At 47.5% G+C, this 18,944-nt stretch overlaps 33 non-coding genes across 33 annotated transcripts; all 33 read left to right on the top strand.

The window, feature by feature from the left end:
* The first annotated feature begins 356 nt into the window (after positions 1–356).
* Positions 357–429, top strand: Trnar-ccu (transfer RNA arginine (anticodon CCU)). The gene has a single exon. It is a non-coding gene; the product is annotated as a tRNA-Arg (tRNA).
* A 502-nt stretch (positions 430–931) lies between these two features.
* Positions 932–1,004, top strand: Trnar-ccu (transfer RNA arginine (anticodon CCU)). Its single transcript has one exon. It is a non-coding gene; the product is annotated as a tRNA-Arg (tRNA).
* Positions 1,005–1,506: 502 nt separating this feature from the next.
* On the top strand, positions 1,507–1,579 carry Trnar-ccu (transfer RNA arginine (anticodon CCU)). The gene has a single exon. It is a non-coding gene; the product is annotated as a tRNA-Arg (tRNA).
* A 502-nt stretch (positions 1,580–2,081) lies between these two features.
* Trnar-ccu (transfer RNA arginine (anticodon CCU)) lies at positions 2,082–2,154 on the top strand. Its single transcript has one exon. It is a non-coding gene; the product is annotated as a tRNA-Arg (tRNA).
* A 502-nt stretch (positions 2,155–2,656) lies between these two features.
* Trnar-ccu (transfer RNA arginine (anticodon CCU)) lies at positions 2,657–2,729 on the top strand. Its single transcript has one exon. It is a non-coding gene; the product is annotated as a tRNA-Arg (tRNA).
* Positions 2,730–3,231: 502 nt separating this feature from the next.
* On the top strand, positions 3,232–3,304 carry Trnar-ccu (transfer RNA arginine (anticodon CCU)). Its single transcript has one exon. It is a non-coding gene; the product is annotated as a tRNA-Arg (tRNA).
* A 502-nt stretch (positions 3,305–3,806) lies between these two features.
* On the top strand, positions 3,807–3,879 carry Trnar-ccu (transfer RNA arginine (anticodon CCU)). The gene has a single exon. It is a non-coding gene; the product is annotated as a tRNA-Arg (tRNA).
* Positions 3,880–4,381: 502 nt separating this feature from the next.
* Trnar-ccu (transfer RNA arginine (anticodon CCU)) lies at positions 4,382–4,454 on the top strand. The gene has a single exon. It is a non-coding gene; the product is annotated as a tRNA-Arg (tRNA).
* Positions 4,455–4,956: 502 nt separating this feature from the next.
* Positions 4,957–5,029, top strand: Trnar-ccu (transfer RNA arginine (anticodon CCU)). The gene has a single exon. It is a non-coding gene; the product is annotated as a tRNA-Arg (tRNA).
* Positions 5,030–5,531: 502 nt separating this feature from the next.
* Trnar-ccu (transfer RNA arginine (anticodon CCU)) lies at positions 5,532–5,604 on the top strand. The gene has a single exon. It is a non-coding gene; the product is annotated as a tRNA-Arg (tRNA).
* Positions 5,605–6,106: 502 nt separating this feature from the next.
* On the top strand, positions 6,107–6,179 carry Trnar-ccu (transfer RNA arginine (anticodon CCU)). Its single transcript has one exon. It is a non-coding gene; the product is annotated as a tRNA-Arg (tRNA).
* Positions 6,180–6,681: 502 nt separating this feature from the next.
* Positions 6,682–6,754, top strand: Trnar-ccu (transfer RNA arginine (anticodon CCU)). The gene has a single exon. It is a non-coding gene; the product is annotated as a tRNA-Arg (tRNA).
* Positions 6,755–7,256: 502 nt separating this feature from the next.
* Trnar-ccu (transfer RNA arginine (anticodon CCU)) lies at positions 7,257–7,329 on the top strand. Its single transcript has one exon. It is a non-coding gene; the product is annotated as a tRNA-Arg (tRNA).
* Positions 7,330–7,831: 502 nt separating this feature from the next.
* On the top strand, positions 7,832–7,904 carry Trnar-ccu (transfer RNA arginine (anticodon CCU)). Its single transcript has one exon. It is a non-coding gene; the product is annotated as a tRNA-Arg (tRNA).
* Positions 7,905–8,406: 502 nt separating this feature from the next.
* Positions 8,407–8,479, top strand: Trnar-ccu (transfer RNA arginine (anticodon CCU)). Its single transcript has one exon. It is a non-coding gene; the product is annotated as a tRNA-Arg (tRNA).
* A 502-nt stretch (positions 8,480–8,981) lies between these two features.
* Trnar-ccu (transfer RNA arginine (anticodon CCU)) lies at positions 8,982–9,054 on the top strand. The gene has a single exon. It is a non-coding gene; the product is annotated as a tRNA-Arg (tRNA).
* Positions 9,055–9,556: 502 nt separating this feature from the next.
* Trnar-ccu (transfer RNA arginine (anticodon CCU)) lies at positions 9,557–9,629 on the top strand. The gene has a single exon. It is a non-coding gene; the product is annotated as a tRNA-Arg (tRNA).
* Positions 9,630–10,131: 502 nt separating this feature from the next.
* Trnar-ccu (transfer RNA arginine (anticodon CCU)) lies at positions 10,132–10,204 on the top strand. The gene has a single exon. It is a non-coding gene; the product is annotated as a tRNA-Arg (tRNA).
* Positions 10,205–10,706: 502 nt separating this feature from the next.
* Positions 10,707–10,779, top strand: Trnar-ucu (transfer RNA arginine (anticodon UCU)). The gene has a single exon. It is a non-coding gene; the product is annotated as a tRNA-Arg (tRNA).
* A 502-nt stretch (positions 10,780–11,281) lies between these two features.
* Trnar-ccu (transfer RNA arginine (anticodon CCU)) lies at positions 11,282–11,354 on the top strand. Its single transcript has one exon. It is a non-coding gene; the product is annotated as a tRNA-Arg (tRNA).
* Positions 11,355–11,856: 502 nt separating this feature from the next.
* Positions 11,857–11,929, top strand: Trnar-ccu (transfer RNA arginine (anticodon CCU)). The gene has a single exon. It is a non-coding gene; the product is annotated as a tRNA-Arg (tRNA).
* Positions 11,930–12,431: 502 nt separating this feature from the next.
* Positions 12,432–12,504, top strand: Trnar-ccu (transfer RNA arginine (anticodon CCU)). The gene has a single exon. It is a non-coding gene; the product is annotated as a tRNA-Arg (tRNA).
* A 502-nt stretch (positions 12,505–13,006) lies between these two features.
* On the top strand, positions 13,007–13,079 carry Trnar-ccu (transfer RNA arginine (anticodon CCU)). The gene has a single exon. It is a non-coding gene; the product is annotated as a tRNA-Arg (tRNA).
* A 502-nt stretch (positions 13,080–13,581) lies between these two features.
* Trnar-ccu (transfer RNA arginine (anticodon CCU)) lies at positions 13,582–13,654 on the top strand. The gene has a single exon. It is a non-coding gene; the product is annotated as a tRNA-Arg (tRNA).
* Positions 13,655–14,156: 502 nt separating this feature from the next.
* Trnar-ccu (transfer RNA arginine (anticodon CCU)) lies at positions 14,157–14,229 on the top strand. The gene has a single exon. It is a non-coding gene; the product is annotated as a tRNA-Arg (tRNA).
* Positions 14,230–14,731: 502 nt separating this feature from the next.
* Trnar-ccu (transfer RNA arginine (anticodon CCU)) lies at positions 14,732–14,804 on the top strand. Its single transcript has one exon. It is a non-coding gene; the product is annotated as a tRNA-Arg (tRNA).
* Positions 14,805–15,306: 502 nt separating this feature from the next.
* On the top strand, positions 15,307–15,379 carry Trnar-ccu (transfer RNA arginine (anticodon CCU)). Its single transcript has one exon. It is a non-coding gene; the product is annotated as a tRNA-Arg (tRNA).
* A 502-nt stretch (positions 15,380–15,881) lies between these two features.
* Positions 15,882–15,954, top strand: Trnar-ccu (transfer RNA arginine (anticodon CCU)). Its single transcript has one exon. It is a non-coding gene; the product is annotated as a tRNA-Arg (tRNA).
* Positions 15,955–16,456: 502 nt separating this feature from the next.
* On the top strand, positions 16,457–16,529 carry Trnar-ccu (transfer RNA arginine (anticodon CCU)). The gene has a single exon. It is a non-coding gene; the product is annotated as a tRNA-Arg (tRNA).
* Positions 16,530–17,031: 502 nt separating this feature from the next.
* Trnar-ccu (transfer RNA arginine (anticodon CCU)) lies at positions 17,032–17,104 on the top strand. The gene has a single exon. It is a non-coding gene; the product is annotated as a tRNA-Arg (tRNA).
* A 502-nt stretch (positions 17,105–17,606) lies between these two features.
* Positions 17,607–17,679, top strand: Trnar-ccu (transfer RNA arginine (anticodon CCU)). Its single transcript has one exon. It is a non-coding gene; the product is annotated as a tRNA-Arg (tRNA).
* A 502-nt stretch (positions 17,680–18,181) lies between these two features.
* Trnar-ccu (transfer RNA arginine (anticodon CCU)) lies at positions 18,182–18,254 on the top strand. The gene has a single exon. It is a non-coding gene; the product is annotated as a tRNA-Arg (tRNA).
* Positions 18,255–18,756: 502 nt separating this feature from the next.
* Positions 18,757–18,829, top strand: Trnar-ccu (transfer RNA arginine (anticodon CCU)). The gene has a single exon. It is a non-coding gene; the product is annotated as a tRNA-Arg (tRNA).
* Positions 18,830–18,944: the final 115 nt, after the last annotated feature.

The raw sequence follows: 18,944 nt of genomic DNA, 5'->3' as shown, positions 1-18,944 counted from the left end.
GGCCATTATCAATCGACCTGTTAGCTGCGGAAGTGTTTCAAAGCGTGATGGCGCTGTGAGAGGAATCGCTATTTTAAAATTACTTGTTGGTAAACAGTATGACCCATATGAATTGTCACTTAACTCTCTTGTGTGCAGGACTTGGAGTTCAGAAAGGGAATAGCCTAAGACGGCAGGTATAAGAATTGCCAGCAGAAAGTAGGTGCCTGGACTTCGATATGTCTGAGTATGTACAGGCACACAGGAAAGGCTCATGCGACGTCCTGACTCTCTGCACACGTAGAGTAGCGCATCAGGAAGGGTACACTTGGCAAGTGTTGATTTGAGTGAGCACCCCGCCAGCTTAACGCCAGTCAGCCTCTGTGGCCTAATGGATAAGGCATCGGTCTCCTAAACCGGGGATTGTGGGTTCGAGTCCCACCAGAGGTACACGTTTTACTCACTGGGGCAGAATCACTCTCACCACATACAGGTGTAATAGTTGTGAAAGTTGGCGTTTCTGAGTGCTTACAGGTATCACAGGTATGACGACGATATGAAAATACGCACTTACTGACAACCTGAAACGAAACGACGGCCATTATCAATCGACCTGTTAGCTGCGGAAGTGTTTCAAAGCGTGATGGCGCTGTGAGAGGAAACGCTATTTTAAAATTACTTGTTGGTAAACAGTATGACCCATATGAATTGTCACTTAACTCTCTTGTGTGCAGGACTTGGAGTTCAGAAAGGGAATAGCCTAAGACGGCAGGTATAAGAATTGCCAGCAGAAAGTAGGTGCCTGGACTTCGATATGTCTGAGTATGTACAGGCACACAGGAAAGGCTCATGCGACGTCCTGACTCTCTGCACACGTAGAGTAGCGCATCAGGAAGGGTACACTTGGCAAGTGTTGATTTGAGTGAGCACCCCGCCAGCTTAACGCCAGTCAGCCTCTGTGGCCTAATGGATAAGGCATCGGTCTCCTAAACTGGGGATTGTGGGTTCGAGTCCCACCAGAGGTACACGTTTTACTCACTGGGGCAAAATCACTCTCACCACATACAGGTGTAATAGTTGTGAAAGTTGGCGTTTCTGAGTGCTTACAGGTATCACAGGTATGACGACGATATGAAAATACGCACTTACTGACAACCTGAAACGAAACGACGGCCATTATCAATCGACCTGTTAGCTGCGGAAGTGTTTCAAAGCGTGATGGCGCTGTGAGAGGAAACGCTATTTTAAAATTACTTGTTGGTAAACAGTATGACCCATATGAATTGTCACTTAACTCTCTTGTGTGCAGGACTTGGAGTTCAGAAAGGGAATAGCCTAAGACGGCAGGTATAAGAATTGCCAGCAGAAAGTAGGTGCCTGGACTTCGATATGTCTGAGTATGTACAGGCACACAGGAAAGGCTCATGCGACGTCCTGACTCTCTGCACACGTAGAGTAGCGCATCAGGAAGGGTACACTTGGCAAGTGTTGATTTGAGTGAGCACCCCGCCAGCTTAACGCCAGTCAGCCTCTGTGGCCTAATGGATAAGGCATCGGTCTCCTAAACCGGGGATTGTGGGTTCGAGTCCCACCAGAGGTACACGTTTTACTCACTGGGGCAAAATCACTCTCACCACATACAGGTGTCATAGTTGTGAAAGTTGGCGTTTCTGAGTGCTTACAGGTATCACAGGTATGACGACGATATGAAAATACGCACTTACTGACAACCTGAAACGAAACGACGGCCATTATCAATCGACCTGTTAGCTGCGGAAGTGTTTCAAAGCGTGATGGCGCTGTGAGAGGAAACGCTATTTTAAAATTACTTGTTGGTAAACAGTATGACCCATATGAATTGTCACTTAACTCTCTTGTGTGCAGGACTTGGAGTTCAGAAAGGGAATAGCCTAAGACGGCAGGTATAAGAATTGCCAGCAGAAAGTAGGTGCCTGGACTTCGATATGTCTGAGTATGTACAGGCACACAGGAAAGGCTCATGCGACGTCCTGACTCTCTGCACACGTAGAGTAGCGCATCAGGAAGGGTACACTTGGCAAGTGTTGATTTGAGTGAGCACCCCGCCAGCTTAACGCCAGTCAGCCTCTGTGGCCTAATGGATAAGGCATCGGTCTCCTAAACCGGGGATTGTGGGTTCGAGTCCCACCAGAGGTACACGTTTTACTCACTGGGGCAAAATCACTCTCACCACATACAGGTGTAATAGTTGTGAAAGTTGGCGTTTCTGAGTGCTTACAGGTATCACAGGTATGACGACGATATGAAAAAACGCACTTACTGACAACCTGAAACGAAACGACGGCCATTATCAATCGACCTGTTAGCTGCGGAAGTGTTTCAAAGCGTGATGGCGCTGTGAGAGGAAACGCTATTTTAAAATTACTTGTTGGTAAACAGTATGACCCATATGAATTGTCACTTAACTCTCTTGTGTGCAGGACTTGGAGTTCAGAAAGGGAATAGCCTAAGACGGCAGGTATAAGAATTGCCAGCAGAAAGTAGGTGCCTGGACTTCGATATGTCTGAGTATGTACAGGCACACAGGAAAGGCTCATGCGACGTCCTGACTCTCTGCACACGTAGAGTAGCGCATCAGGAAGGGTACACTTGGCAAGTGTTGATTTGAGTGAGCACCCCGCCAGCTTAACGCCAGTCAGCCTCTGTGGCCTAATGGATAAGGCATCGGTCTCCTAAACCGGGGATTGTGGGTTCGAGTCCCACCAGAGGTACACGTTTTACTCACTGGGGCAAAATCACTCTCACCACATACAGGTGTAATAGTTGTGAAAGTTGGCGTTTCTGAGTGCTTACAGGTATCACAGGTATGACGACGATATGAAAATACGCACTTACTGACAACCTGAAACGAAACGACGGCCATTATCAATCGACCTGTTAGCTGCGGAAGTGTTTCAAAGCGTGATGGCGCTGTGAGAGGAAACGCTATTTTAAAATTACTTGTTGGTAAACAGTATGACCCATATGAATTGTCACTTAACTCTCTTGTGTGCAGGACTTGGAGTTCAGAAAGGGAATAGCCTAAGACGGCAGGTATAAGAATTGCCAGCAGAAAGTAGGTGCCTGGACTTCGATATGTCTGAGTATGTACAGGCACACAGGAAAGGCTCATGCGACGTCCTGACTCTCTGCACACGTAGAGTAGCGCATCAGGAAGGGTACACTTGGCAAGTGTTGATTTGAGTGAGCACCCCGCCAGCTTAACGCCAGTCAGCCTCTGTGGCCTAATGGATAAGGCATCGGTCTCCTAAACCGGGGATTGTGGGTTCGAGTCCCACCAGAGGTACACGTTTTACTCACTGGGGCAGAATCACTCTCACCACATACAGGTGTAATAGTTGTGAAAGTTGGCGTTTCTGAGTGCTTACAGGTATCACAGGTATGACGACGATATGAAAATACGCACTTACTGACAACCTGAAACGAAACGACGGCCATTATCAATCGACCTGTTAGCTGCGGAAGTGTTTCAAAGCGTGATGGCGCTGTGAGAGGAAACGCTATTTTAAAATTACTTGTTGGTAAACAGTATGACCCATATGAATTGTCACTTAACTCTCTTGTGTGCAGGACTTGGAGTTCAGAAAGGGAATAGCCTAAGACGGCAGGTATAAGAATTGCCAGCAGAAAGTAGGTGCCTGGACTTCGATATGTCTGAGTATGTACAGGCACACAGGAAAGGCTCATGCGACGTCCTGACTCTCTGCACACGTAGAGTAGCGCATCAGGAAGGGTACACTTGGCAAGTGTTGATTTGAGTGAGCACCCCGCCAGCTTAACGCCAGTCAGCCTCTGTGGCCTAATGGATAAGGCATCGGTCTCCTAAACCGGGGATTGTGGGTTCGAGTCCCACCAGAGGTACACGTTTTACTCACTGGGGCAAAATCACTCTCACCACATACAGGTGTAATAGTTGTGAAAGTTGGCGTTTCTGAGTGCTTACAGGTATCACAGGTATGACGACGATATGAAAATACGCACTTACTGACAACCTGAAACGAAACGACGGCCATTATCAATCGACCTGTTAGCTGCGGAAGTGTTTCAAAGCGTGATGGCGCTGTGAGAGGAAACGCTATTTTAAAATTACTTGTTGGTAAACAGTATGACCCATATGAATTGTCACTTAACTCTCTTGTGTGCAGGACTTGGAGTTCAGAAAGGGAATAGCCTAAGACGGCAGGTATAAGAATTGCCAGCAGAAAGTAGGTGCCTGGACTTCGATATGTCTGAGTATGTACAGGCACACAGGAAAGGCTCATGCGACGTCCTGACTCTCTGCACACGTAGAGTAGCGCATCAGGAAGGGTACACTTGGCAAGTGTTGATTTGAGTGAGCACCCCGCCAGCTTAACGCCAGTCAGCCTCTGTGGCCTAATGGATAAGGCATCGGTCTCCTAAACCGGGGATTGTGGGTTCGAGTCCCACCAGAGGTACACGTTTTACTCACTGGGGCAAAATCACTCTCACCACATACAGGTGTAATAGTTGTGAAAGTTGGCGTTTCTGAGTGCTTACAGGTATCACAGGTATGACGACGATATGAAAATACGCACTTACTGACAACCTGAAACGAAACGACGGCCATTATCAATCGACCTGTTAGCTGCGGAAGTGTTTCAAAGCGTGATGGCGCTGTGAGAGGAAACGCTATTTTAAAATTACTTGTTGGTAAACAGTATGACCCATATGAATTGTCACTTAACTCTCTTGTGTGCAGGACTTGGAGTTCAGAAAGGGAATAGCCTAAGACGGCAGGTATAAGAATTGCCAGCAGAAAGTAGGTGCCTGGACTTCGATATGTCTGAGTATGTACAGGCACACAGGAAAGGCTCATGCGACGTCCTGACTCTCTGCACACGTAGAGTAGCGCATCAGGAAGGGTACACTTGGCAAGTGTTGATTTGAGTGAGCACCCCGCCAGCTTAACGCCAGTCAGCCTCTGTGGCCTAATGGATAAGGCATCGGTCTCCTAAACCGGGGATTGTGGGTTCGAGTCCCACCAGAGGTACACGTTTTACTCACTGGGGCAAAATCACTCTCACCACATACAGGTGTAATAGTTGTGAAAGTTGGCGTTTCTGAGTGCTTACAGGTATCACAGGTATGACGACGATATGAAAATACGCACTTACTGACAACCTGAAACGAAACGACGGCCATTATCAATCGACCTGTTAGCTGCGGAAGTGTTTCAAAGCGTGATGGCGCTGTGAGAGGAAACGCTATTTTAAAATTACTTGTTGGTAAACAGTATGACCCATATGAATTGTCACTTAACTCTCTTGTGTGCAGGACTTGGAGTTCAGAAAGGGAATAGCCTAAGACGGCAGGTATAAGAATTGCCAGCAGAAAGTAGGTGCCTGGACTTCGATATGTCTGAGTATGTACAGGCACACAGGAAAGGCTCATGCGACGTCCTGACTCTCTGCACACGTAGAGTAGCGCATCAGGAAGGGTACACTTGGCAAGTGTTGATTTGAGTGAGCACCCCGCCAGCTTAACGCCAGTCAGCCTCTGTGGCCTAATGGATAAGGCATCGGTCTCCTAAACCGGGGATTGTGGGTTCGAGTCCCACCAGAGGTACACGTTTTACTCACTGGGGCAGAATCACTCTCACCACATACAGGTGTAATAGTTGTGAAAGTTGGCGTTTCTGAGTGCTTACAGGTATCACAGGTATGACGACGATATGAAAATACGCACTTACTGACAACCTGAAACGAAACGACGGCCATTATCAATCGACCTGTTAGCTGCGGAAGTGTTTCAAAGCGTGATGGCGCTGTGAGAGGAAACGCTATTTTAAAATTACTTGTTGGTAAACAGTATGACCCATATGAATTGTCACTTAACTCTCTTGTGTGCAGGACTTGGAGTTCAGAAAGGGAATAGCCTAAGACGGCAGGTATAAGAATTGCCAGCAGAAAGTAGGTGCCTGGACTTCGATATGTCTGAGTATGTACAGGCACACAGGAAAGGCTCATGCGACGTCCTGACTCTCTGCACACGTAGAGTAGCGCATCAGGAAGGGTACACTTGGCAAGTGTTGATTTGAGTGAGCACCCCGCCAGCTTAACGTCTGTCAGCCTCTGTGGCCTAATGGATAAGGCATCGGTCTCCTAAACCGGGGATTGTGGGTTCGAGTCCCACCAGAGGTACACGTTTTACTCACTGGGGCAAAATCACTCTCACCACATACAGGTGTAATAGTTGTGAAAGTTGGCGTTTCTGAGTGCTTACAGGTATCACAGGTATGACGACGATATGAAAATACGCACTTACTGACAACCTGAAACGAAACGACGGCCATTATCAATCGACCTGTTAGCTGCGGAAGTGTTTCAAAGCGTGATGGCGCTGTGAGAGGAAACGCTATTTTAAAATTACTTGTTGGTAAACAGTATGACCCATATGAATTGTCACTTAACTCTCTTGTGTGCAGGACTTGGAGTTCAGAAAGGGAATAGCCTAAGACGGCAGGTATAAGAATTGCCAGCAGAAAGTAGGTGCCTGGACTTCGATATGTCTGAGTATGTACAGGCACACAGGAAAGGCTCATGCGACGTCCTGACTCTCTGCACACGTAGAGTAGCGCATCAGGAAGGGTACACTTGGCAAGTGTTGATTTGAGTGAGCACCCCGCCAGCTTAACGCCAGTCAGCCTCTGTGGCCTAATGGATAAGGCATCGGTCTCCTAAACCGGGGATTGTGGGTTCGAGTCCCACCAGAGGTACACGTTTTACTCACTGGGGCAAAATCACTCTCACCACATACAGGTGTAATAGTTGTGAAAGTTGGCGTTTCTGAGTGCTTACAGGTATCACAGGTATGACGACGATATGAAAATACGCACTTACTGACAACCTGAAACGAAACGACGGCCATTATCAATCGACCTGTTAGCTGCGGAAGTGTTTCAAAGCGTGATGGCGCTGTGAGAGGAAACGCTATTTTAAAATTACTTGTTGGTAAACAGTATGACCCATATGAATTGTCACTTAACTCTCTTGTGTGCAGGACTTGGAGTTCAGAAAGGGAATAGCCTAAGACGGCAGGTATAAGAATTGCCAGCAGAAAGTAGGTGCCTGGACTTCGATATGTCTGAGTATGTACAGGCACACAGGAAAGGCTCATGCGACGTCCTGACTCTCTGCACACGTAGAGTAGCGCATCAGGAAGGGTACACTTGGCAAGTGTTGATTTGAGTGAGCACCCCGCCAGCTTAACGCCAGTCAGCCTCTGTGGCCTAATGGATAAGGCATCGGTCTCCTAAACCGGGGATTGTGGGTTCGAGTCCCACCAGAGGTACACGTTTTACTCACTGGGGCAGAATCACTCTCACCACATACAGGTGTAATAGTTGTGAAAGTTGGCGTTTCTGAGTGCTTACAGGTATCACAGGTATGACGACGATATGAAAATACGCACTTACTGACAACCTGAAACGAAACGACGGCCATTATCAATCGACCTGTTAGCTGCGGAAGTGTTTCAAAGCGTGATGGCGCTGTGAGAGGGAACGCTATTTTAAAATTACTTGTTGGTAAACAGTATGACCCATATGAATTGTCACTTAACTCTCTTGTGTGCAGGACTTGGAGTTCAGAAAGGGAATAGCCTAAGACGGCAGGTATAAGAATTGCCAGCAGAAAGTAGGTGCCTGGACTTCGATATGTCTGAGTATGTACAGGCACACAGGAAAGGCTCATGCGACGTCCTGACTCTCTGCACACGTAGAGTAGCGCATCAGGAAGGGTACACTTGGCAAGTGTTGATTTGAGTGAGCACCCCGCCAGCTTAACGCCAGTCAGCCTCTGTGGCCTAATGGATAAGGCATCGGTCTCCTAAACCGGGGATTGTGGGTTCGAGTCCCACCAGAGGTACACGTTTTACTCACTGGGGCAAAATCACTCTCACCACATACAGGTGTAATAGTTGTGAAAGTTGGCGTTTCTGAGTGCTTACAGGTATCACAGGTATGACGACGATATGAAAATACGCACTTACTGACAACCTGAAACGAAACGACGGCCATTATCAATCGACCTGTTAGCTGCGGAAGTGTTTCAAAGCGTGATGGCGCTGTGAGAGGAAACGCTATTTTAAAATTACTTGTTGGTAAACAGTATGACCCATATGAATTGTCACTTAACGCTCTTGTGTGCAGGACTTGGAGTTCAGAAAGGGAATAGCCTAAGACGGCAGGTATAAGAATTGCCAGCAGAAAGTAGGTGCCTGGACTTCGATATGTCTGAGTATGTACAGGCACACAGGAAAGGCTCATGCGACGTCCTGACTCTCTGCACACGTAGAGTAGCGCATCAGGAAGGGTACACTTGGCAAGTGTTGATTTGAGTGAGCACCCCGCCAGCTTAACGCCAGTCAGCCTCTGTGGCCTAATGGATAAGGCATCGGTCTCCTAAACCGGGGATTGTGGGTTCGAGTCCCACCAGAGGTACACGTTTTACTCACTGGGGCAAAATCACTCTCACCACATACAGGTGTAATAGTTGTGAAAGTTGGCGTTTCTGAGTGCTTACAGGTATCACAGGTATGACGACGATATGAAAATACGCACTTACTGACAACCTGAAACGAAACGACGGCCATTATCAATCGACCTGTTAGCTGCGGAAGTGTTTCAAAGCGTGATGGCGCTGTGAGAGGAAACGCTATTTTAAAATTACTTGTTGGTAAACAGTATGACCCATATGAATTGTCACTTAACTCTCTTGTGTGCAGGACTTGGAGTTCAGAAAGGGAATAGCCTAAGACGGCAGGTATAAGAATTGCCAGCAGAAAGTAGGTGCCTGGACTTCGATATGTCTGAGTATGTACAGGCACACAGGAAAGGCTCATGCGACGTCCTGACTCTCTGCACACGTAGAGTAGCGCATCAGGAAGGGTACACTTGGCAAGTGTTGATTTGAGTGAGCACCCCGCCAGCTTAACGCCAGTCAGCCTCTGTGGCCTAATGGATAAGGCATCGGTCTCCTAAACCGGGGATTGTGGGTTCGAGTCCCACCAGAGGTACACGTTTTACTCACTGGGGCAGAATCACTCTCACCACATACAGGTGTAATAGTTGTGAAAGTTGGCGTTTCTGAGTGCTTACAGGTATCACAGGTATGACGACGATATGAAAATACGCACTTACTGACAACCTGAAACGAAACGACGGCCATTATCAATCGACCTGTTAGCTGCGGAAGTGTTTCAAAGCGTGATGGCGCTGTGAGAGGAAACGCTATTTTAAAATTACTTGTTGGTAAACAGTATGACCCATATGAATTGTCACTTAACTCTCTTGTGTGCAGGACTTGGAGTTCAGAAAGGGAATAGCCTAAGACGGCAGGTATAAGAATTGCCAGCAGAAAGTAGGTGCCTGGACTTCGATATGTCTGAGTATGTACAGGCACACAGGAAAGGCTCATGCGACGTCCTGACTCTCTGCACACGTAGAGTAGCGCATCAGGAAGGGTACACTTGGCAAGTGTTGATTTGAGTGAGCACCCCGCCAGCTTAACGCCAGTCAGCCTCTGTGGCCTAATGGATAAGGCATCGGTCTCCTAAACCGGGGATTGTGGGTTCGAGTCCCACCAGAGGTACACGTTTTACTCACTGGGGCAAAATCACTCTCACCACATACAGGTGTAATAGTTGTGAAAGTTGGCGTTTCTGAGTGCTTACAGGTATCACAGGTATGACGACGATATGAAAATACGCACTTACTGACAACCTGAAACGAAACGACGGCCATTATCAATCGACCTGTTAGCTGCGGAAGTGTTTCAAAGCGTGATGGCGCTGTGAGAGGAAACGCTATTTTAAAATTACTTGTTGGTAAACAGTATGACCCATATGAATTGTCACTTAACTCTCTTGTGTGCAGGACTTGGAGTTCAGAAAGGGAATAGCCTAAGACGGCAGGTATAAGAATTGCCAGCAGAAAGTAGGTGCCTGGACTTCGATATGTCTGAGTATGTACAGGCACACAGGAAAGGCTCATGCGACGTCCTGACTCTCTGCACACGTAGAGTAGCGCATCAGGAAGGGTACACTTGGCAAGTGTTGATTTGAGTGAGCACCCCGCCAGCTTAACGCCAGTCAGCCTCTGTGGCCTAATGGATAAGGCATCGGTCTCCTAAACCGGGGATTGTGGGTTCGAGTCCCACCAGAGGTACACGTTTTACTCACTGGGGCAGAATCACTCTCACCACATACAGGTGTAATAGTTGTGAAAGTTGGCGTTTCTGAGTGCTTACAGGTATCACAGGTATGACGACGATATGAAAATACGCACTTACTGACAACCTGAAACGAAACGACGGCCATTATCAATCGACCTGTTAGCTGCGGAAGTGTTTCAAAGCGTGATGGCGCTGTGAGAGGAAACGCTATTTTAAAATTACTTGTTGGTAAACAGTATGACCCATATGAATTGTCACTTAACTCTCTTGTGTGCAGGACTTGGAGTTCAGAAAGGGAATAGCCTAAGACGGCAGGTATAAGAATTGCCAGCAGAAAGTAGGTGCCTGGACTTCGATATGTCTGAGTATGTACAGGCACACAGGAAAGGCTCATGCGACGTCCTGACTCTCTGCACACGTAGAGTAGCGCATCAGGAAGGGTACACTTGGCAAGTGTTGATTTGAGTGAGCACCCCGCCAGCTTAACGCCAGTCAGCCTCTGTGGCCTAATGGATAAGGCATCGGTCTTCTAAACCGGGGATTGTGGGTTCGAGTCCCACCAGAGGTACACGTTTTACTCACTGGGGCAAAATCACTCTCACCACATACAGGTGTAATAGTTGTGAAAGTTGGCGTTTCTGAGTGCTTACAGGTATCACAGGTATGACGACGATATGAAAATACGCACTTACTGACAACCTGAAACGAAACGACGGCCATTATCAATCGACCTGTTAGCTGCGGAAGTGTTTCAAAGCGTGATGGCGCTGTGAGAGGAAACGCTATTTTAAAATTACTTGTTGGTAAACAGTATGACCCATATGAATTGTCACTTAACTCTCTTGTGTGCAGGACTTGGAGTTCAGAAAGGGAATAGCCTAAGACGGCAGGTATAAGAATTGCCAGCAGAAAGTAGGTGCCTGGACTTCGATATGTCTGAGTATGTACAGGCACACAGGAAAGGCTCATGCGACGTCCTGACTCTCTGCACACGTAGAGTAGCGCATCAGGAAGGGTACACTTGGCAAGTGTTGATTTGAGTGAGCACCCCGCCAGCTTAACGCCAGTCAGCCTCTGTGGCCTAATGGATAAGGCATCGGTCTCCTAAACCGGGGATTGTGGGTTCGAGTCCCACCAGAGGTACACGTTTTACTCACTGGGGCAGAATCACTCTCACCACATACAGGTGTAATAGTTGTGAAAGTTGGCGTTTCTGAGTGCTTACAGGTATCACAGGTATGACGACGATATGAAAATACGCACTTACTGACAACCTGAAACGAAACGACGGCCATTATCAATCGACCTGTTAGCTGCGGAAGTGTTTCAAAGCGTGATGGCGCTGTGAGAGGAAACGCTATTTTAAAATTACTTGTTGGTAAACAGTATGACCCATATGAATTGTCACTTAACTCTCTTGTGTGCAGGACTTGGAGTTCAGAAAGGGAATAGCCTAAGACGGCAGGTATAAGAATTGCCAGCAGAAAGTAGGTGCCTGGACTTCGATATGTCTGAGTATGTACAGGCACACAGGAAAGGCTCATGCGACGTCCTGACTCTCTGCACACGTAGAGTAGCGCATCAGGAAGGGTACACTTGGCAAGTGTTGATTTGAGTGAGCACCCCGCCAGCTTAACGCCAGTCAGCCTCTGTGGCCTAATGGATAAGGCATCGGTCTCCTAAACCGGGGATTGTGGGTTCGAGTCCCACCAGAGGTACACGTTTTACTCACTGGGGCAAAATCACTCTCACCACATACAGGTGTAATAGTTGTGAAAGTTGGCGTTTCTGAGTGCTTACAGGTATCACAGGTATGACGACGATATGAAAATACGCACTTACTGACAACCTGAAACGAAACGACGGCCATTATCAATCGACCTGTTAGCTGCGGAAGTGTTTCAAAGCGTGATGGCGCTGTGAGAGGAAACGCTATTTTAAAATTACTTGTTGGTAAACAGTATGACCCATATGAATTGTCACTTAACTCTCTTGTGTGCAGGACTTGGAGTTCAGAAAGGGAATAGCCTAAGACGGCAGGTATAAGAATTGCCAGCAGAAAGTAGGTGCCTGGACTTCGATATGTCTGAGTATGTACAGGCACACAGGAAAGGCTCATGCGACGTCCTGACTCTCTGCACACGTAGAGTAGCGCATCAGGAAGGGTACACTTGGCAAGTGTTGATTTGAGTGAGCACCCCGCCAGCTTAACGCCAGTCAGCCTCTGTGGCCTAATGGATAAGGCATCGGTCTCCTAAACCGGGGATTGTGGGTTCGAGTCCCACCAGAGGTACACGTTTTACTCACTGGGGCAGAATCACTCTCACCACATACAGGTGTAATAGTTGTGAAAGTTGGCGTTTCTGAGTGCTTACAGGTATCACAGGTATGACGACGATATGAAAATACGCACTTACTGACAACCTGAAACGAAACGACGGCCATTATCAATCGACCTGTTAGCTGCGGAAGTGTTTCAAAGCGTGATGGCGCTGTGAGAGGAAACGCTATTTTAAAATTACTTGTTGGTAAACAGTATGACCCATATGAATTGTCACTTAACTCTCTTGTGTGCAGGACTTGGAGTTCAGAAAGGGAATAGCCTAAGACGGCAGGTATAAGAATTGCCAGCAGAAAGTAGGTGCCTGGACTTCGATATGTCTGAGTATGTACAGGCACACAGGAAAGGCTCATGCGACGTCCTGACTCTCTGCACACGTAGAGTAGCGCATCAGGAAGGGTACACTTGGCAAGTGTTGATTTGAGTGAGCACCCCGCCAGCTTAACGCCAGTCAGCCTCTGTGGCCTAATGGATAAGGCATCGGTCTCCTAAACCGGGGATTGTGGGTTCGAGTCCCACCAGAGGTACACGTTTTACTCACTGGGGCAAAATCACTCTCACCACATACAGGTGTAATAGTTGTGAAAGTTGGCGTTTCTGAGTGCTTACAGGTATCACAGGTATGACGACGATATGAAAATACGCACTTACTGACAACCTGAAACGAAACGACGGCCATTATCAATCGACCTGTTAGCTGCGGAAGTGTTTCAAAGCGTGATGGCGCTGTGAGAGGAAACGCTATTTTAAAATTACTTGTTGGTAAACAGTATGACCCATATGAATTGTCACTTAACTCTCTTGTGTGCAGGACTTGGAGTTCAGAAAGGGAATAGCCTAAGACGGCAGGTATAAGAATTGCCAGCAGAAAGTAGGTGCCTGGACTTCGATATGTCTGAGTATGTACAGGCACACAGGAAAGGCTCATGCGACGTCCTGACTCTCTGCACACGTAGAGTAGCGCATCAGGAAGGGTACACTTGGCAAGTGTTGATTTGAGTGAGCACCCCGCCAGCTTAACGCCAGTCAGCCTCTGTGGCCTAATGGATAAGGCATCGGTCTCCTAAACCGGGGATTGTGGGTTCGAGTCCCACCAGAGGTACACGTTTTACTCACTGGGGCAAAATCACTCTCACCACATACAGGTGTAATAGTTGTGAAAGTTGGCGTTTCTGAGTGCTTACAGGTATCACAGGTATGACGACGATATGAAAATACGCACTTACTGACAACCTGAAACGAAACGACGGCCATTATCAATCGACCTGTTAGCTGCGGAAGTGTTTCAAAGCGTGATGGCGCTGTGAGAGGAAACGCTATTTTAAAATTACTTGTTGGTAAACAGTATGACCCATATGAATTGTCACTTAACTCTCTTGTGTGCAGGACTTGGAGTTCAGAAAGGGAATAGCCTAAGACGGCAGGTATAAGAATTGCCAGCAGAAAGTAGGTGCCTGGACTTCGATATGTCTGAGTATGTACAGGCACACAGGAAAGGCTCATGCGACGTCCTGACTCTCTGCACACGTAGAGTAGCGCATCAGGAAGGGTACACTTGGCAAGTGTTGATTTGAGTGAGCACCCCGCCAGCTTAACGCCAGTCAGCCTCTGTGGCCTAATGGATAAGGCATCGGTCTCCTAAACCGGGGATTGTGGGTTCGAGTCCCACCAGAGGTACACGTTTTACTCACTGGGGCAGAATCACTCTCACCACATACAGGTGTAATAGTTGTGAAAGTTGGCGTTTCTGAGTGCTTACAGGTATCACAGGTATGACGACGATATGAAAATACGCACTTACTGACAACCTGAAACGAAACGACGGCCATTATCAATCGACCTGTTAGCTGCGGAAGTGTTTCAAAGCGTGATGGCGCTGTGAGAGGAAACGCTATTTTAAAATTACTTGTTGGTAAACAGTATGACCCATATGAATTGTCACTTAACTCTCTTGTGTGCAGGACTTGGAGTTCAGAAAGGGAATAGCCTAAGACGGCAGGTATAAGAATTGCCAGCAGAAAGTAGGTGCCTGGACTTCGATATGTCTGAGTATGTACAGGCACACAGGAAAGGCTCATGCGACGTCCTGACTCTCTGCACACGTAGAGTAGCGCATCAGGAAGGGTACACTTGGCAAGTGTTGATTTGAGTGAGCACCCCGCCAGCTTAACGCCAGTCAGCCTCTGTGGCCTAATGGATAAGGCATCGGTCTCCTAAACCGGGGATTGTGGGTTCGAGTCCCACCAGAGGTACACGTTTTACTCACTGGGGCAGAATCACTCTCACCACATACAGGTGTAATAGTTGTGAAAGTTGGCGTTTCTGAGTGCTTACAGGTATCACAGGTATGACGACGATATGAAAATACGCACTTACTGACAACCTGAAACGAAACGACGGCCATTATCAATCGACCTGTTAGCTGCGGAAGTGTTTCAAAGCGTGATGGCGCTGTGAGAGGAAACGCTATTTTAAAATTACTTGTTGGTAAACAGTATGACCCATATGAATTGTCACTTAACTCTCTTGTGTGCAGGACTTGGAGTTCAGAAAGGGAATAGCCTAAGACGGCAGGTATAAGAATTGCCAGCAGAAAGTAGGTGCCTGGACTTCGATATGTCTGAGTATGTACAGGCACACAGGAAAGGCTCATGCGACGTCCTGACTCTCTGCACACGTAGAGTAGCGCATCAGGAAGGGTACACTTGGCAAGTGTTGATTTGAGTGAGCACCCCGCCAGCTTAACGCCAGTCAGCCTCTGTGGCCTAATGGATAAGGCATCGGTCTCCTAAACCGTGGATTGTGGGTTCGAGTCCCACCAGAGGTACACGTTTTACTCACTGGGGCAAAATCACTCTCACCACATACAGGTGTAATAGTTGTGAAAGTTGGCGTTTCTGAGTGCTTACAGGTATCACAGGTATGACGACGATATGAAAATATGCACTTACTGACAACCTGAAACGAAACGACGGCCATTATCAATCGACCTGTTAGCTGCGGAAGTGTTTCAAAGCGTGATGGCGCTGTGAGAGGAAACGCTATTTTAAAATTACTTGTTGGTAAACAGTATGACCCATATGAATTGTCACTTAACTCTCTTGTGTGCAGGACTTGGAGTTCAGAAAGGGAATAGCCTAAGACGGCAGGTATAAGAATTGCCAGCAGAAAGTAGGTGCCTGGACTTCGATATGTCTGAGTATGTACAGGCACACAGGAAAGGCTCATGCGACGTCCTGACTCTCTGCACACGTAGAGTAGCGCATCAGGAAGGGTACACTTGGCAAGTGTTGATTTGAGTGAGCACCCCGCCAGCTTAACGCCAGTCAGCCTCTGTGGCCTAATGGATAAGGCATCGGTCTCCTAAACCGGGGATTGTGGGTTCGAGTCCCACCAGAGGTACACGTTTTACTCACTGGGGCAGAATCACTCTCACCACATACAGGTGTAATAGTTGTGAAAGTTGGCGTTTCTGAGTGCTTACAGGTATCACAGGTATGACGACGATATGAAAATACGCACTTACTGACAACCTGAAACGAAACGACGGCCATTATCAATCGACCTGTTAGCTGCGGAAGTGTTTCAAAGCGTGATGGCGCTGTGAGAGGAAACGCTATTTTAAAATTACTTGTTGGTAAACAGTATGACCCATATGAATTGTCACTTAACTCTCTTGTGTGCAGGACTTGGAGTTCAGAAAGGGAATAGCCTAAGACGGCAGGTATAAGAATTGCCAGCAGAAAGTAGGTGCCTGGACTTCGATATGTCTGAGTATGTACAGGCACACAGGAAAGGCTCATGCGACGTCCTGACTCTCTGCACACGTAGAGTAGCGCATCAGGAAGGGTACACTTGGCAAGTGTTGATTTGAGTGAGCACCCCGCCAGCTTAACGCCAGTCAGCCTCTGTGGCCTAATGGATAAGGCATCGGTCTCCTAAACCGGGGATTGTGGGTTCGAGTCCCACCAGAGGTACACGTTTTACTCACTGGGGCAAAATCACTCTCACCACATACAGGTGTAATAGTTGTGAAAGTTGGCGTTTCTGAGTGCTTACAGGTATCACAGGTATGACGACGATATGAAAATACGCACTTACTGACAACCTGAAACGAAACGACGGCCATTATCAATCGACCTGTTAGCTGCGGAAGTGTTTCAAAGCGTGATGGCGCTGTGAGAGGAAACGCTATTTTAAAATTACTTGTTGGTAAACAGTATGACCCATATGAATTGTCACTTAACTCTCTTGTGTGCAGGACTTGGAGTTCAGAAAGGGAATAGCCTAAGACGGCAGGTATAAGAATTGCCAGCAGAAAGTAGGTGCCTGGACTTCGATATGTCTGAGTATGTACAGGCACACAGGAAAGGCTCATGCGACGTCCTGACTCTCTGCACACGTAGAGTAGCGCATCAGGAAGGGTACACTTGGCAAGTGTTGATTTGAGTGAGCACCCCGCCAGCTTAACGCCAGTCAGCCTCTGTGGCCTAATGGATAAGGCATCGGTCTCCTAAACCGGGGATTGTGGGTTCGAGTCCCACCAGAGGTACACGTTTTACTCACTGGGGCAAAATCACTCTCACCACATACAGGTGTAATAGTTGTGAAAGTTGGCGTTTCTGAGTGCTTACAGGTATCACAGGTATGACGACGATATGAAAATACGCACTTACTGACAACCTGAAACGAAACGACGGCCATTATCAATCGACCTGTTAGCTGCGGAAGTGTTTCAAAGCGTGATGGCGCTGTGAGAGGAAACGCTATTTTAAAATTACTTGTTGGTAAACAGTATGACCCATATGAATTGTCACTTAACTCTCTTGTGTGCAGGACTTGGAGTTCAGAAAGGGAATAGCCTAAGACGGCAGGTATAAGAATTGCCAGCAGAAAGTAGGTGCCTGGACTTCGATATGTCTGAGTATGTACAGGCACACAGGAAAGGCTCATGCGACGTCCTGACTCTCTGCACACGTAGAGTAGCGCATCAGGAAGGGTACACTTGGCAAGTGTTGATTTGAGTGAGCACCCCGCCAGCTTAACGCCAGTCAGCCTCTGTGGCCTAATGGATAAGGCATCGGTCTCCTAAACCGGGGATTGTGGGTTCGAGTCCCACCAGAGGTACACGTTTTACTCACTGGGGCAGAATCACTCTCACCACATACAGGTGTAATAGTTGTGAAAGTTGGCGTTTCTGAGTGCTTACAGGTATCACAGGTATGACGACGATATGAAAATACGCACTTACTGACAACCTGAAACGAAACGACGGCCATTATCAATCGACCTGTTAGCTGCGGAAGTGTTTCAAAGCGTGATGGCGCTGTGAGAGGAAACGCTATTTTAAAATTACTTGTTGGTAAACAGTATGACCCATATGAATTGTCACTTAACTCTCTTGTGTGCAGGACTTGGAGTTCAGAAAGGGAATAGCCTAAGACGGCAGGTATAAGAATTGCCAGCAGAAAGTAGGTGCCTGGACTTCGATATGTCTGAGTATGTACAGGCACACAGGAAAGGCTCATGCGACGTCCTGACTCTCTGCACACGTAGAGTAGCGCATCAGGAAGGGTACACTTGGCAAGTGTTGATTTGAGTGAGCACCCCGCCAGCTTAACGCCAGTCAGCCTCTGTGGCCTAATGGATAAGGCATCGGTCTCCTAAACCGGGGATTGTGGGTTCGAGTCCCACCAGAGGTACACGTTTTACTCACTGGGGCAAAATCACTCTCACCACATACAGGTGTAATAGTTGTGAAAGTTGGCGTTTCTGAGTGCTTACAGGTATCACAGGTATGACGACGATATGAAAATACGCACTTACTGACAACCTGAAACGAAACGACGGCCATTATCAATCGACCTGTTAGCTGCGGAAGTGTTTCAAAGCGTGATGGCGCTGTGAGAGGAAACGCTATTTTAAAATTACTTGTTGGTAAACAGTATGACCCATATGAATTGTCACTTAACTCTCTTGTGTGCAGGACTTGGAGTTCAGAAAGGGAATAGCCTAAGACGGCAGGTATAAGAATTGCCAGCAGAAAGTAGGTGCCTGGACTTCGATATGTCTGAGTATGTACAGGCACACAGGAAAGGCTCATGCGACGTCCTGACTCTCTGCACACGTAGAGTAGCGCATCAGGAAGGGTACACTTGGCAAGTGTTGATTTGAGTGAGCACCCCGCCAGCTTAACGCCAGTCAGCCTCTGTGGCCTAATGGATAAGGCATCGGTCTCCTAAACCGGGGATTGTGGGTTCGAGTCCCACCAGAGGTACACGTTTTACTCACTGGGGCAAAATCACTCTCACCACATACAGGTGTAATAGTTGTGAAAGTTGGCGTTTCTGAGTGCTTACAGGTATCACAGGTATGACGACGATATGAAAATA

The sequence above is a fragment of the Schistocerca cancellata genome, chromosome 1 (genome assembly GCF_023864275.1).
Source record: "Schistocerca cancellata isolate TAMUIC-IGC-003103 chromosome 1, iqSchCanc2.1, whole genome shotgun sequence".
Taxonomy (NCBI): domain Eukaryota; kingdom Metazoa; phylum Arthropoda; class Insecta; order Orthoptera; family Acrididae; genus Schistocerca; species Schistocerca cancellata.
This window is presented reverse-complemented; position numbering and strand designations above follow the sequence as displayed.